At 35.3% G+C, this 14,331-nt stretch overlaps 1 long non-coding RNA gene across 1 annotated transcript; it reads left to right on the forward strand.

Moving 5' to 3' along the window:
- The first annotated feature begins 7,946 nt into the window (after window positions 1–7,946).
- Window positions 7,947–10,043, forward strand: LOC144425828 (uncharacterized). Its single transcript, XR_013477687.1, has 3 exons — window positions 7,947–8,079; window positions 8,245–8,400; window positions 8,799–10,043. It is a non-coding gene; the product is annotated as an uncharacterized LOC144425828 (long non-coding RNA).
- The last annotated feature ends 4,288 nt before the right edge of the window (window positions 10,044–14,331 follow it).

A 14,331-nucleotide genomic window follows, 5' to 3' on the forward strand; every position in this document is an offset into this window, starting at 1 on the left:
ATTGAAAAACATTTTCATTTAACATCTCGGGTGGTGCAGCCGTATGTGCATTGGCATTTATTCTACACGTTACAACTCGAATTAACTTTTTACAACCATGGGTTAAAGCTATACAAACCACCAAGGTACGAAATTCAGAAGACATATTTGCGAGTGAACGACCAGTGTGCGACTGCAGATTTCGAGCATTGAACATCGTTTCTGCAGCGCCGAGACTAGAGCACACGCAGCCATGCGTGAAAAAATTGGTCTTCTTATTGCATTTCTGACCGTCATGTATTTTAAGAACACGTTCATTTCGAACAAAACTCGTCAAATTATATACAAAGCACCACATCACAGCAATCAAACAGACAAAAACACGGTGGTCGCAAATTGGTCGACAAAGATATTATCGATGTATTGGAAATGCGCACCCCCCATATTCCCCTTCCTTTAAATGTAGAAACGCGAAAATTTAAAGATGGTTAAAAGAAACACAACTCTACCCCATTGCCAAGTTTCATCTTTTTATCTCTTATATTTATATGGATTTCCAAGTTTTTCTAATGGGACAATGGGTAGTTGGCGACATGAAAAAATCGGTAGGGTTTTCGGTCGTAACTTTTTTGTTTGTGGCCTTATTTCAGTGTAATTTCGCAGAGCTATGAGTGGACGATAATGCGTGAGAAATATCGTCGCAACTTGTTAATTTTTTCAGCATGAATTAGATCGATTGAGTTAATGGCCGCAAAGTGAGTAAGCCACCCTAGGCTACAGAAGTAAGAAGTTAAGAACCTTAATACAGTACGGTACCGGTAATACCTCTTACGTACGGTATATAATAAAATGTTTCAAAAAAATTCTTGTTACAAAGGCTTAAAAAAATGTACATTATGTGTGTTCGCTATCGGGCTATAGACAGATAGAGTCATATATGCATTGCCACGGGCTCAATATTCCACTTATGCCAATTCTCTAAATTTTCATTCAAAAATAACAATGGCAAAACTGAATGTCAAGTCGTACCGGTATCGCAGTATCGTGAATCCTAGAATCTGTAAAATCGTGTGCGGTACCGGTACCGGTGCCGTACCGTACATCTGTACGGTACCGGTACGTTGAGAGATTCATTGCAAATATAGAACTGTGGCATCACTTGATTGGAATTGGGCTTGACGTTAAATAAAGTACAGAAGTAGGAGACTATTTTGATTCCGTTTTTACGGTAAGCTATAATTTGACAGTGTTCTGGTGTTGGAATGTTACGATACCACCGTAGACTACCTTCAACTAAATCTTGTCAGTTTTGTTTGCTATCGCCTGTTAAGGAACACGGTGATGTACTCCCTATTCTTCAAGAATAACATCGTTACGGTATCATTCATTATATCTTGTTTAAGTTTTATAGCTGGCAAGGCCGACGAAACTGCCAACATAATTTTTAATCTCGAATACAAGCCTCCAGAATGCCAGACTCGTAACCAACCCTGACTGAAGAGACCAATGAGCGCCAGATTACAGCTTGGCTTTCTTCGTCTCGTGCTGGAATTCCCTTTTTTCTATATACCGCGGCCACCTGGTGGTTCCACTACAAAACTCAATTATTATTAGGTAAGGTAATTTTGAATAAAAATGTGAATTAATTATTCAGTCATAATATGTTTTCGTTTCGTAAATGTATTTTGAATTCTGCGTTTTACGTGAGACATATAGTAACACACAGACACATAATAATAACAATACAACAGGACAATGAAGAAGCCAGTAAAATCAAATACAAAACTCCCAAGATACTCGTCAAGCAGAACACAGAAGTCAATCAAATATATGGGTGTAAAGCTCTGGAATGTTTTACCTAATGCCATTAGATCGCTATCGTATGGTATGTTTAAAAAAAATATGAAAGATAAATACATTAGTGACTATCTCTCTTCTTATAACCATTGAAGTACCGTACCGGTACTCGACAGTGTCGCCTATCAAATTGCTCGCTGTTAAGCCAACTCTGTGTAACTCCGGAAATTTCACCCGATGTTGAATTCGCCGATACGCTTGACTTGGCGCTGACAGATTATTATTGCTTCGGAAACCATCGTGCGACCTCCTGCGTTGACGGCGCTGTCTCGCGTCAAGATTAAGTGAGTGACTTATAAATATTCAAGTTAGTTGTGCACATGGAATATTACACGATCTACCTGACTATAGAACTGATAGAATGCAGATTACAAAACAAAATAGAGAAACAATCAATTGAGTGGGAAGACCCTAGAGAGAGAGAGAGAGAGAGAGAGAGATTTATTTTTTTCGTCAACCAAAAATAACAGTCATCCTAATAATAATAAAAATAACAATAAGAAATAAATTAGTTTGGTATAGACAGGAGGGAGTGATACGACCAGAGGGTCATCAAAGTCAACTCCCCCTTTCAAGCTATTATGTTTAAGATCCACAGTTTCAGATGACTAAAATATTGGGGAGGAACATTCTAGAATTTAAAATTATATTCTCAAAATGGAAGAATAAAATTGGGGAGGGGAATGCTAGAGTAAATCGTTTTTATTTATTTATGTGGAGCGGGATTTCAAAGTCTGAAGAGATTCCAAAGGTTACTGAATGAATTTGAATAATTTACACGCATATGTGATGAATTAGCAGAAATGCTTCATTTCATGGCATAGGTACGCATTGAAGATGTAACGAACATGATCTGCTTTGATTTGTCTAGTTAGGAGGGGAAAAAATAGTTAATAGGACCTAACAAGCATTATTTCAGCATAATAATCAACATTTTTTTGCTTGCAGAGGGATGTCAAAGTAGTATATAAAACGACAAATGAAAGATAAATAAAATGTAAACAATTATAATAGTATGAGTTGATGTAACAGCAAAATATAATGCAGTATCGTAATTTCATTATCACAAAATATGAATATAAAAAGCATCATTGGCGAGTTGTACATGAATAGTACATGAATGATTTCTAGGGAATGGTACTAGATTAATATATCAAGTCAAAGGGTCACGAATACAGAGCAATTCAACCTAAACACTTAACATTGCCAAATGTGTTAGAGGATTTATTTCAATGTTAAATAATTGAAATATAATTTTTTTTTTATGATTGAGTAAATAGTTGATTTATAATGGACACTATGATTTGACAAGTCTAGAGATGCAAAAAATTTTCACATTTTAACAGGATGTACTATTGAGTTGGTAGTACTCCATTGCTATAATAATGGATTATAAGACCAGGAGGAAATTATTTAATGATGCCTAGAACCACAGTAGGCCCGAACGAGTTGTATAATATATACAGGAAGTACTCAAGACATGTATGTTCAAAGAAGAGTATAAGCTGCAATATACTATACATAATATATATATTAATATACCTAGAACCCGTTTGATCAGATAAGAAAATATGATATAATAGACATACAATTTGTAATAATGAATTTCAATTTGAATGACAGAAGTACAATGTTAGGTGACATCTCTAATTATATACACTTGGAATAATACGGAGTCTAAATGATCTCTACTATACAAAATATCATATTCCAGAATATGAATAGTTGTGAGAGATTTTTCATTATTGTTCTGTCCCTTATCAATTTTTATAATCCATATTGCCCACATATAGGGGCAAATGTCCCAGTTTGGTATGGACTCAACGTAGGAAGAGAATGTAGCATTTTTTATCAGTATATACAATAATAATGATTTAAGACATATAAATGCAAGTTTGAACACAGAACATTGGATGCAGCAATTCATATCAACATATACAACAATAATGATTTGAGATAAAAAATCCTTTAGAATAATATAAATGCAAGTTTGTTTTAACATAGAAAATAGAATGCAGCAATTCATATCAACATATACAATAATAAAGATTTGAGATATAAATCCTTTAGATTGGATTAAATAATATAAATGCAAGTTTGGTTTAACATAGAAAATAGAATGCAGCAATTCATATCAACAATCAACATATACAATAATCTTGATTTGGGACATAAATGCAAGTTTAAACACAGAAAAAATAGGATTGAGCAATTTATATCAACATATACATTAAAGAAGATTTGAGATATAACTCCTATAGATTGGATTAATAATATAAATGCAAGTTTGGTTTAACACAGAAAATAGAATGCAGCAATTCATATCAACATATACAATAATGATAATTTGAGATATTAATCCAAGTTTGGTTTAACACAGATAATAGGATTCAGCAATTTATATCAACAATAGACGCCTTCAACCTACAGCATAAATTGTTTAATTCTATAGGCCAGAACTAAAAATAAATTCAGGAGAATAAGAGCCAATATACCGTACCTATTTTCATAAAGTACTAGTAACATATAAAGCAGTGGTTCTTAAACTTTTTCGAGCGCGACCCAAATCTGAGTTTTATGAATACTCGCGACCCAATCCTAAAAAACGCAAAATGTGTTTTTAATGTTAGTACAGTTTGACTCAAATACAGACAACTATTCATTAGAAACAGTCCATTGACTCAGTGAGATTGATGAAACTGAAATTCCTTTTACATTATATCCTCAATACACAGCTCTATTTTACTTAACGCAATACGCAAGTTGTCACGGGTATCGAAGCGACTGCGAGCTTAGTTTTGATAACCGTCAGTGCCAAATATCCTCGCTCGCACAAGTGCCTTGTCGCGAATTGTACCAGAAAAGGCGTCCGCTGTCCGTCGCAAACACGACATCCTAGCTGGCCTTCGGTATCTCTCGCAATATACAACTTTTTACTCGTCACATGTGCACGCACTGCTTCGTTCGCGGTAAATGGTGCCTCGAGATGAAGTCACATTTTCTCTAGATATTGAATAATCTAATGTCGAGAAGCGAGCTTTTTCATTGCGTCGTCTATTACAATTTTCATTACCAAAAAGACACCCATTTTTGGTTATTTTAATCCACTAAGACGACATTCCATGCGGTCAACACAACGACAAGCGACGTGCATGGTTACCGATACCATAAAAATAATACACGTGACTGGCATATCAGAATTGTGATGTAACAATGAGCTCAAGACAGTTCTTTCCGTGAATGAAATTTTTTATTTCATTATTTTTAAATACCAGAGTTTAGAAGCTAAATTGAAACATTGGGAAAGCTCAAAATTCGTCTTTCTCCTCTTAGATTGCCCTTGCATTGACGACCTTGTCGCGACCTATTTTTAAACCTTCCGCGACCCATGTTTGGGTCGCGACCCATACTTTAAGAACCACTGATATAAAGGGTAACTGTAAATATTGTGACAGAGAAATGTCTGCATGTCATTTAAGAAACAGTAATATACAATAATACATGAACAATTTTTAACAATAATATATGAATAATAATTTACAATACTTGTGAGACAAATGCAATTCAAGTCAATATTTGGTAAGCTAATATAGTGGAATTGCGAGAAATTGTAAACAATAGAAAAATTTCGACAGCAAGTCTAGGAATAGTCCATATAAACAAAAATAATGTAAACTCCAGACATGAACATGTGAACTCAAATAAAAGTTCAATATGCTATACATTTTTATGTGGAGAACTACCATAGTCACATCAAAATGCAACAAAGAAGACCTAATTACAGGTTACATATAATAGCAAAATTTCATCCAGTTATCTGCTGAACTGAACAGATATTGAATTATGATATAATATACATACAATGTGATATAGTGGATTTCATTTTAAATGACAGTAGAGCAATTTTAGATACCACTATTTACTATAAAACCACACATACTATTAGTAGGTCTAGATGATTTCCACTGGACAAATTTACATAAATTAGAATCAAGGATAAATGCATGAGATTCTTCAATTATTGTTCAACCTCACTTCAATTTCGTTTAGTTACCTTATGTGGGCAATCATCTCAATTCTATAATAAAGTTTTACAGTGTAGCACCACTGAGCACAATGATGAGGACTCCACCCATGCATACCCATATTGGCTTTTTTAACGCCAAATTTGCCATTTTTGGCTTTTTTTCAAACGCGATTGGCGTCAGAATTTCCGTTTGGCTTTTTGGCGTTTTTTTTGGCTTTTTTCAAGTCTATTCTAGTGTCTAATATTGGAATCATATAAAATACAATATTTAGTGTGTAACAACTGAAAAATAGCTTATTACCTGTACTTAGCTACTAAACATCAGGATTTTCTGGAGCATCGATTTCCTTGTTTGTTACATTACCTCTTAACCATACCCATGTTAGTCGTTGACCATACCCAATAACAAATAATTGCCGTTTCTGCAGCTGCTCAGACAGATGTCTAAGCAGCAGCAGAGTTGTAAACATCGCCTCGTTTTTATAGTTTTGCGTGTTATTTGATAGTTTTAAGTTCGGTTTCCTAAAAATAGTTGTACAACTTAATTTTCATTATGCCTGATATGGTTTATGTGAGCTTTAGTTTAATTCTGCAATTGCAGTAACGATGTGATTAACTACGCTAAAATCACTGAATAAGATATCAGTGGTCCACCTGTGAGCGGCAGGGGGTTAGATAATTTTTTAATAAAATTGATTGTTTATAAATTTTGAAAGTGAAAAAATTTTCAATAGTACGATAAGTACGATATAGGGAAAAAAATTTAAGGTATATCACGGGTTTAAGTAGAAACATGTAGGTATATTACATACTGACAGACTGAAGCGGCACCCTGTATTGTATATATTGAATGGTAAAATAATGCTGTCCGCTTGATATTTATTTTGCTTTCTACAGTTCTATAGGAACTTTACTTTCTATTCGTGTACCTCACTGAATGAACTAAGGGCTCTATATCATCATCAGTACGTTGCCAAGGGCTTAAAATCTGATAAATCATGGGGTTTTTGTACTTAGTAAAATTGTTGGCTTTTTCTGGCTTTTATATGTCTTGATTTGGCTTTTTTATGTCTTGATTTGGCTTTTTTTGATCACTGGGGTCTGGCAACCCTGTACCAGACATTATATCCCAAGAAAATATACAATTTTAAGTGCTGGCATTTTAGATCATGTTTTGGCTATAGAATTATGATAACACACAATAGAAAAATTACATAACTATTTACACTCAACATTTATTATGTATGATCTGTATATTTTCAGATCTGAGAACTGAAAAAAATGCACTAATCTGAGCTTGCATAGTTATAGATCAGAACAGATTAACTAAAGAACAGGGAACTTTTAATGTAAAATGTACTAGTCTGAGCTTGCATAGTTATAGATCAGAACAGATTAACTATAGAACAGGGGAACTTGGAGATATGTAGATATGCTTAGTAAGTCAGTGGCATGGGTTACACAGTGGGTGTCACGGGTTGTCAGTTCATAAATTTGCCTGCGTTAATAATCATTAGAGAAGGACCACTAGGACCGGTTCAGCACTCGAAAGCACATTGACAGTAAGATTTTAAATTCATTTAAAGCTCCCATGAGTAGATGTAGTCTAGTAGAGAGCCGCTTTGTGCTACGATTGTTCAGCATAAAAAAGAGTAAGTTGTAAATGTTCCTATAGGTACCCAATACAGTAATGATTTGTCAAGAAATGTAAATTTTGATAAGAGATATGTGTATTTTCGGACCATAAAAAAGTTGCAGTGTGAGGATTTATGCTGTGTGATCAAAGCAGTAAGCAAGAATATAAATTGACTGATGGGTGATTGAAATTGTGACGTCTGTATGAAAAACATAAATTAAACACACATATTTTAACTTCAATTAATTAGTGTTTTATGATGGAGTTCTACTGATCTTGATAATTTTTTTCCAGACTCATCCTGTCATTGTATACGAAGTCACCAGCTGCATATTACAACATAAGAGGTGTTTTGCGTTTGTCATGATAATACATTTTGCTTGATTTCAGGCTGGTACTAATAACCTTTTTCACATAAATTGGATACCTATTATTGCCATTATCTAAGCATGGAGAGGGAATCTAGAGGGAATTTATGAAGATATGTCTAAAAAAACATTTGAAATAGCCATGTAAACGAACAGATCAACATGTTTAACTCAATAACCTGATAAAAATGTCTGTTAAATATTAGGCACAGGTATAGCACAAAGAATTGTTTTGGGTATTAATTCGTTTGTATTTTCCTATTATATCTATCTTCTATTGAGCATTTAAATACTTGGATCATGATTATTATTTCTAAAATTACCAACAGTATTCAGGTCATTAATAACAGATGAACCGGGGAAATTTTTCTTTGTAGGTTCTTCCTGCATCTGTTGCTAGGATTTCGGAGATCCTTTTTTGACATATGCAACAGCACTACTGACGTGGCTTCCCTCAAAAACGGAAATCTAAAGACTGCAGTAGATCAGCTAAAATTTCATAAATTATTTTACACACTGGAAGTCTACAACAGGTGATTAGCTCAAGGATTTTTTAACAAAATAAATGCTATACAGCTACATGCAACACATTCTGTAGTCATATTTAAAAAACAACAACATTTCATTGCTTCTCCAACGGATGAAGGGCTCCAAATACTGGTACCTTCAACATGTGATATACCATATTAGACCAAACATCTGTCAGACCCCGCTTTAAGTGTGAGATAAAAGTCTTCTAAATTGTTTTACTATATCATACATCAATTTTTCGTGACTTGAAACACTTTTTAGAGTTAGATCATCGGGACTATTATAAACTAACCCCCCCCCCCCCCCCCTTCAAAATCTTCAGCTATGCCCGTTGGACCTCAACCTAAATATTGAATGAATCGCCAAAAGGTTTTCAGTTTAAAAGATGCATATTTTGCAGGTCGCGGGGCTGGGTATCCATCGGTGCTCCAGTTGACTGAAGAGAAGCAAAGAAGAAGAAATATGTAGCAATGTCCACGTGATAGAACCTAAATTGCCTTTTTACTCCAGCTAAGAACCACTCCCAAAGCCTCAAAAAACATCAATACCATTATTAATATAACTCGATATTCAGTGTTTATTCACATTAGTATTCCTATGGATTATTGAGAAAAAAACTTAGGTACTCCAGAAATACGTGTACCAAGATGACGGACAACGGAACATAGTATGTGTACCAGGTTAGGCCATACTTTTGGGTACAAATACTACAAAACTCACTTGGTTAGTCCCTGAACTCGTAATAGAACTAAAATAAGGGCATTTTGGCCTAACCCTAACGTGGTACACATACTACGTTCCGGTGTCCTCCTTTCTTGGTACGCATACTTCAGGAGTACGAAAACTTGACTGTAATCACATACATCTTAATCTTCGTTCTAGCTGCTGTGTTTCTTCAATTGGTTTTATATTCCATGAGTCCTATTGTAGATCTTGTTGTTATTATTTTGGCTGCAGTACTTTGCGTATACATTTGCTCAAATTTTTTGAATACTTTCTCAAGTAGTGATGTTACATCTTGACATTCAGTTACATTGTTTAATAGGTATTCGCTCATGAATGATTTGAAAATATTTTTCTTTTATATCAAGTGTCGGATGTTCAATGAGGTGATGATGGAAATAAATTTCAGCTGCTTGCATGTGTTGAGATTTGTATAATCATTGACTCTTAAAAAAGTTATTTGTAGATTGGTTTGATTAATTTCTGGAGCAGAGCCTTGTGTTTCTGGATTGCATTATTAACAGAAATTGATGCTCTATCTATGTATTCCAGATTGTTGTCACATTCCCAAAAGCTGCAGTGCGCAAATCACTGGCCCTTCGTTTCGATCGACGCCGTTGAATTCTTTCTCATAATCATCACAGCAATTTTTTTACGTTTACTCATTTTATCTCTTATGAAGTTCCAGATCTAAACTAAATTCAAAGTTTAATTCACTGGTATATTCATTTATAAGGTTAAAAATAAGGACACACGTCAAAATAAAGATGTTTCTCAGAAATAAGGACAAAAACATTTGCTAAAACAAAGACCTTGAAAATAAGGACAAATTCTAAAAATAAGGACGTTGTGGCAGCCCTGATTATAGGTCAAGTGGAAAAAAAACTTCTGTGAAAGCTACAATACTTGAGATGGAGTGAGACCAAAATGCTGTGCTACGAAGCGTTTTTTTTCTATAAAGTGCAAAGTATTCATTTTCGTCACCACTTTACTTACCTACATCTGACTGACATTTTTTGCAATGCATCGCATTTTTGATGCCTTGCTTTCTTTCGACAAGGAAGTTATCACAGCATCCTGGTCATTTGCAAGACGGACTGTGTCTTCGTTTTCCCAATTATTTGTTCATTTTTATCGAATTTCTTCGTCCTTCAGCAAATATTTCGATCAGTCATCAATGAACAGGGCTAGTTTTTGAGCTGTGATGCAGGAGCGTCGTCAGCATCTAGTCTGAACAAAACCAACCGTGACGCCCGCCACTTGGAGGTGCAACATCGCCTTTGTTTGTTTATTGAACGGCGAGCGGAGTTGGACATCTAGTAGTAGTATATATTTACGGCTAAGCAAGTCGGGCAAACAATAATGAGTGCAAGGAGTCCAATTCTAGAATACCCGCCGCATTAAATCTGTTAACTCTGAATGACTCAGTAAATTAATCTATGTTTACTGTTGTTTACAAATTTTATGACCGTTTTTTTTTTCTTTCGTCATATTTCACCCCCCTCACTGCAAGTTTTATACTCGTACAATAGGATACCGTACTGGTATTGTTTGCAATATATTCTTCGCTGTAACCCAATTAGAGTGGTAATTTCCCTGCATCAGCTAGGTGTCGCTGCTTGAAGACCTCTAGAGGTCCCTCGCGACTCCGGTCACACAATTAACATGATCAGTATATTTCGTTTGTTGTAACAGTTTTCTATATACTTGTTTTTTGTGTTGACAAATAAAAGATTGATCGATTGATCGATTGATTGAAACTTCAATGTGCGTTCTCGCATAAATTATAAAAAGGATTTACGGTATATAAATTATAAAGCATACAAATCGCAATTGAAAATTCGGGAAATATTGGGTGCGCCTCATTGTTTATCTGGAATAGATACCAAACCAGATATAAAAATTATATCACAATACAAAAGTTGCATGGATGATCTATTCGCAGTGTATCTAGTCACAATTTATAGAGACAACATTAAACAAATAATAATAACATATTCAATGTTGATTTTCTCAATATTCTTGCCTTGAAACCGTTTTTTTTTTTGCATTATGAAATTGACTGAAATCGTAAAAATTATTAATACGAGCCATCACTACTCGGATTTAAAGGTGAGACACGTAATTTATTTTTTCGATTAATTTGATTCTATATATTTTTTCAGAATTTGTTACGTTTACTAAGTCGACTCAGTTTCCTACTTATGAATCTTTAAAATCTAGAATTTCAGACAGTCAGGCACTCCAGAAATGATGTTTTATGTAATGAACGTATTAGCACTGACAATCCGACAATAGGCTTTGTAGAACTGCTTCTGGCGTCCGTATTTACCACTCATGTCGTTTCTTGGCTGTTCAATATAATATTTAGCCTAATTCAAATCTTATATATATCTTTTCAATAGGGCAAAGGTTGCTGTGCTAAACGAAAAAAAGAGCCTGAGATCTACGGGAGGTGGACCATCTGAGAATACAGCAGATGAATTATCCCACAGAATTTATAGTATGATTCCGGAGCAATTCGACCCACTGTACAATGACCTTGACAGTGACACAAACATGTTTTCTGTTGAAGATTTCACCATGACTGGTATGTTACAGGGCAGATTTAACACTCTAAATCTGCACTGATTTTGACACTCTAATACTTGATATTATGCAGAGTCGAACTGACATGTTGCTTTATCACTTTGACTGGAATAATTTTTAGCTCAATTCCTGAACCATTGGTTTGTTTTTGACCGTGTCCGGAAATCTCGCCAAAGGAAATTTTGTTGTATTGGAAAAATCGTATTTTGCCGTAAAACAAGTATTTGTGATTAAAAAAACAGGTTTATAGGGTTAGGGTATATTCTCAAATAATGAAATTTTTTTTTTGATTGAGGCGCTTTTTCATCCAGCGATGATACCTATGGGGCAAAAATTCCCTCAACTAGTTTTCCTTGAACGATCATTACCAATAGCTCATTTTTGTGTTGCCGTTTTCACATAAACTTTTCTGTGACATTTTAGAAATTGATGGAAACACAATGCCAACAGTGATCCAGATTGAGTGTATGGAAATCCCAGAAATAGAAAATACGTTAGACAACAGTACAAGCAGCACTAAAAATTCAGAAAACATTCAAACATTGATATATATATATATATATACCGTTTCAGAACCCAGAGGTAAATATATGTAGCAGAAAACAAAAACCAAAAATCTATTCGGGCAGGAAGCGTTCAGGCATTGATCTAGAAAGTTTTCTATTGGAAAGCCAGAAGATACAGCATGATCTGAAGGTGAGGAAGCTAGAGCTTCAGATACGTTATATAGAGGAAGAGCATTCTGCAAAGATGACAGATTACCAATCTGAAATCTCTGAAAAGTAGTGCTTTAATAGGACAGGAGCTAGAAGATTTTTGTGTTTCCTTTGTAGCATCTAAAACAATATTGGGGTTTTTGTGTTCCCTATGTAGCATCTAGAACAGGTGTTCCCAAACTGTGGCTTGGGGGAGAATAAAGGCCTGTGTAATGATTTAAAATGCGCCCAACGAACTTATGTGAAATAGTTCAACGGGTAAACTTTAACCGTAAATAGATACTAATACGTTTAACATTTTATGTTTTACCTTTTTGCGACATTGAAAACATACATTTTTTAGATAAATGGCAGCGTTCCCATTTCTTCAAAAAAATCAAATTTCAGCGATTTGTCTTCGATGCTAGGTGTATCTAAAATTAAACTTACAGCCTATTTTTTAAATTTTTCTCATGGCGCTTAAGTGCGTCTTTAACCCCAGCCGTGCCTTCGCTTTCTTTTTGCCTTTTCTGGTCCGCAAATATCCTTTTGCATCGAATTTTGGCCTGCGGTCAATCAACTTTGGGAACCCCTGATCTCGAACAATATTGTGATTTTTGTGTTCCCTGTGTAGCATCTTAAACATTATTGCATTGTGAAATTGGACATTTATTTGAATTCAAAGTTTGACTATTTACATATGTTCGCATTTTAAAATCACAGGAATAGGCCTAAATTTTTATTGTTTTTTGGTATTTGGACATTCAACCTTTCCATGATTTCAGTATTCAACGGGTAAAATGGCTCTGCACAATCTGCCTCCTTTTATCCAAGCCAGCAACATTTTTGCCTTGAGGCCCCACCAGCATTGTTGAAATATTGTTATCTTGTATCTCTGCATAATAGTCGTCAGTGATGATTGTAAATAAATGATTCCTTTTTCAAATATCTTGTCTAAGTTATTTACTAATGTATTGAAGTCATTTTTACCTTTGTCGCCTTGCGAAGTTGTACAGCACAGCAGTCGCAATAATTATTGTCATTGTGGTGTCCATCTTGGTGCGTAGTGCAAAAGAAAGGCAAGGAAAGGCCCTCTTCCAAACACCAAAAGTGCGTTCTATGGTGATCCTAGATTTTATCAGTGATTTAATAAATCTTTGCTCAGCAACACATCGTGGAGTCAGGAACGGTGTCATAACGTAAGGGTTACATCCGTAACCGTTGTTCGCCACCAGCATATTTGTGTATGTGCCGTTTTCAAACTTTTCCCGCAAAGAGCTGTTGTCAAAAATTTTAGCATCGTGAACTGAACCTCTCCAGCGCGCGACAACATCCGTGAGAAGCATGTCTGCGTCACACACCGCTTGAACGTTAATGGAAAATAACCCTTACGGTTTCTGAACAGTTCAGCGTGCTGACCTCCAGGAGACTGAATTTTTATATGAGTGCAGTCCAACGCGCCAACTACGCCTGGAAATCCAGATTTCTGATAGAACTTCTGATAGTAGGTAGGAAATTTTATGAAGTCACCATGTTTTATTGTAATGATTCTGCTGACTTCCTTCACCAATCTACTAACAGTTGGCTTAGAAAGTCTTTCAAGGTCACCCGATACAACCTTGAAGCACCCAGTTGCGTATAAACGGAGCACGACGGTTAATTTCATTAGTGGCGGTAGCGGCGCACCCCTATTGCTGACTCTTGCTAGATCTTCGTGTAAAAAAGCCATGAAGTTTACCACGCCATCTTTCGTGAGTCTGTAACGATCAACAAACGGTACATCGGTCAAAATCTCAGTGGATTTTGTTAATCTTTCAGGTATCTACGAGGTCCGGTATGCCGTCTGACCATTTCCGCAACATATATATAACACATCCATTTTCAATGTTATCTGCCTGGCCACAACTCACCGAGCACTACAATGCG

This window comes from Styela clava, chromosome 8 (assembly GCF_964204865.1).
Source record: "Styela clava chromosome 8, kaStyClav1.hap1.2, whole genome shotgun sequence".
NCBI classification, from domain to species: Eukaryota; Metazoa; Chordata; class Ascidiacea; order Stolidobranchia; family Styelidae; genus Styela; species Styela clava.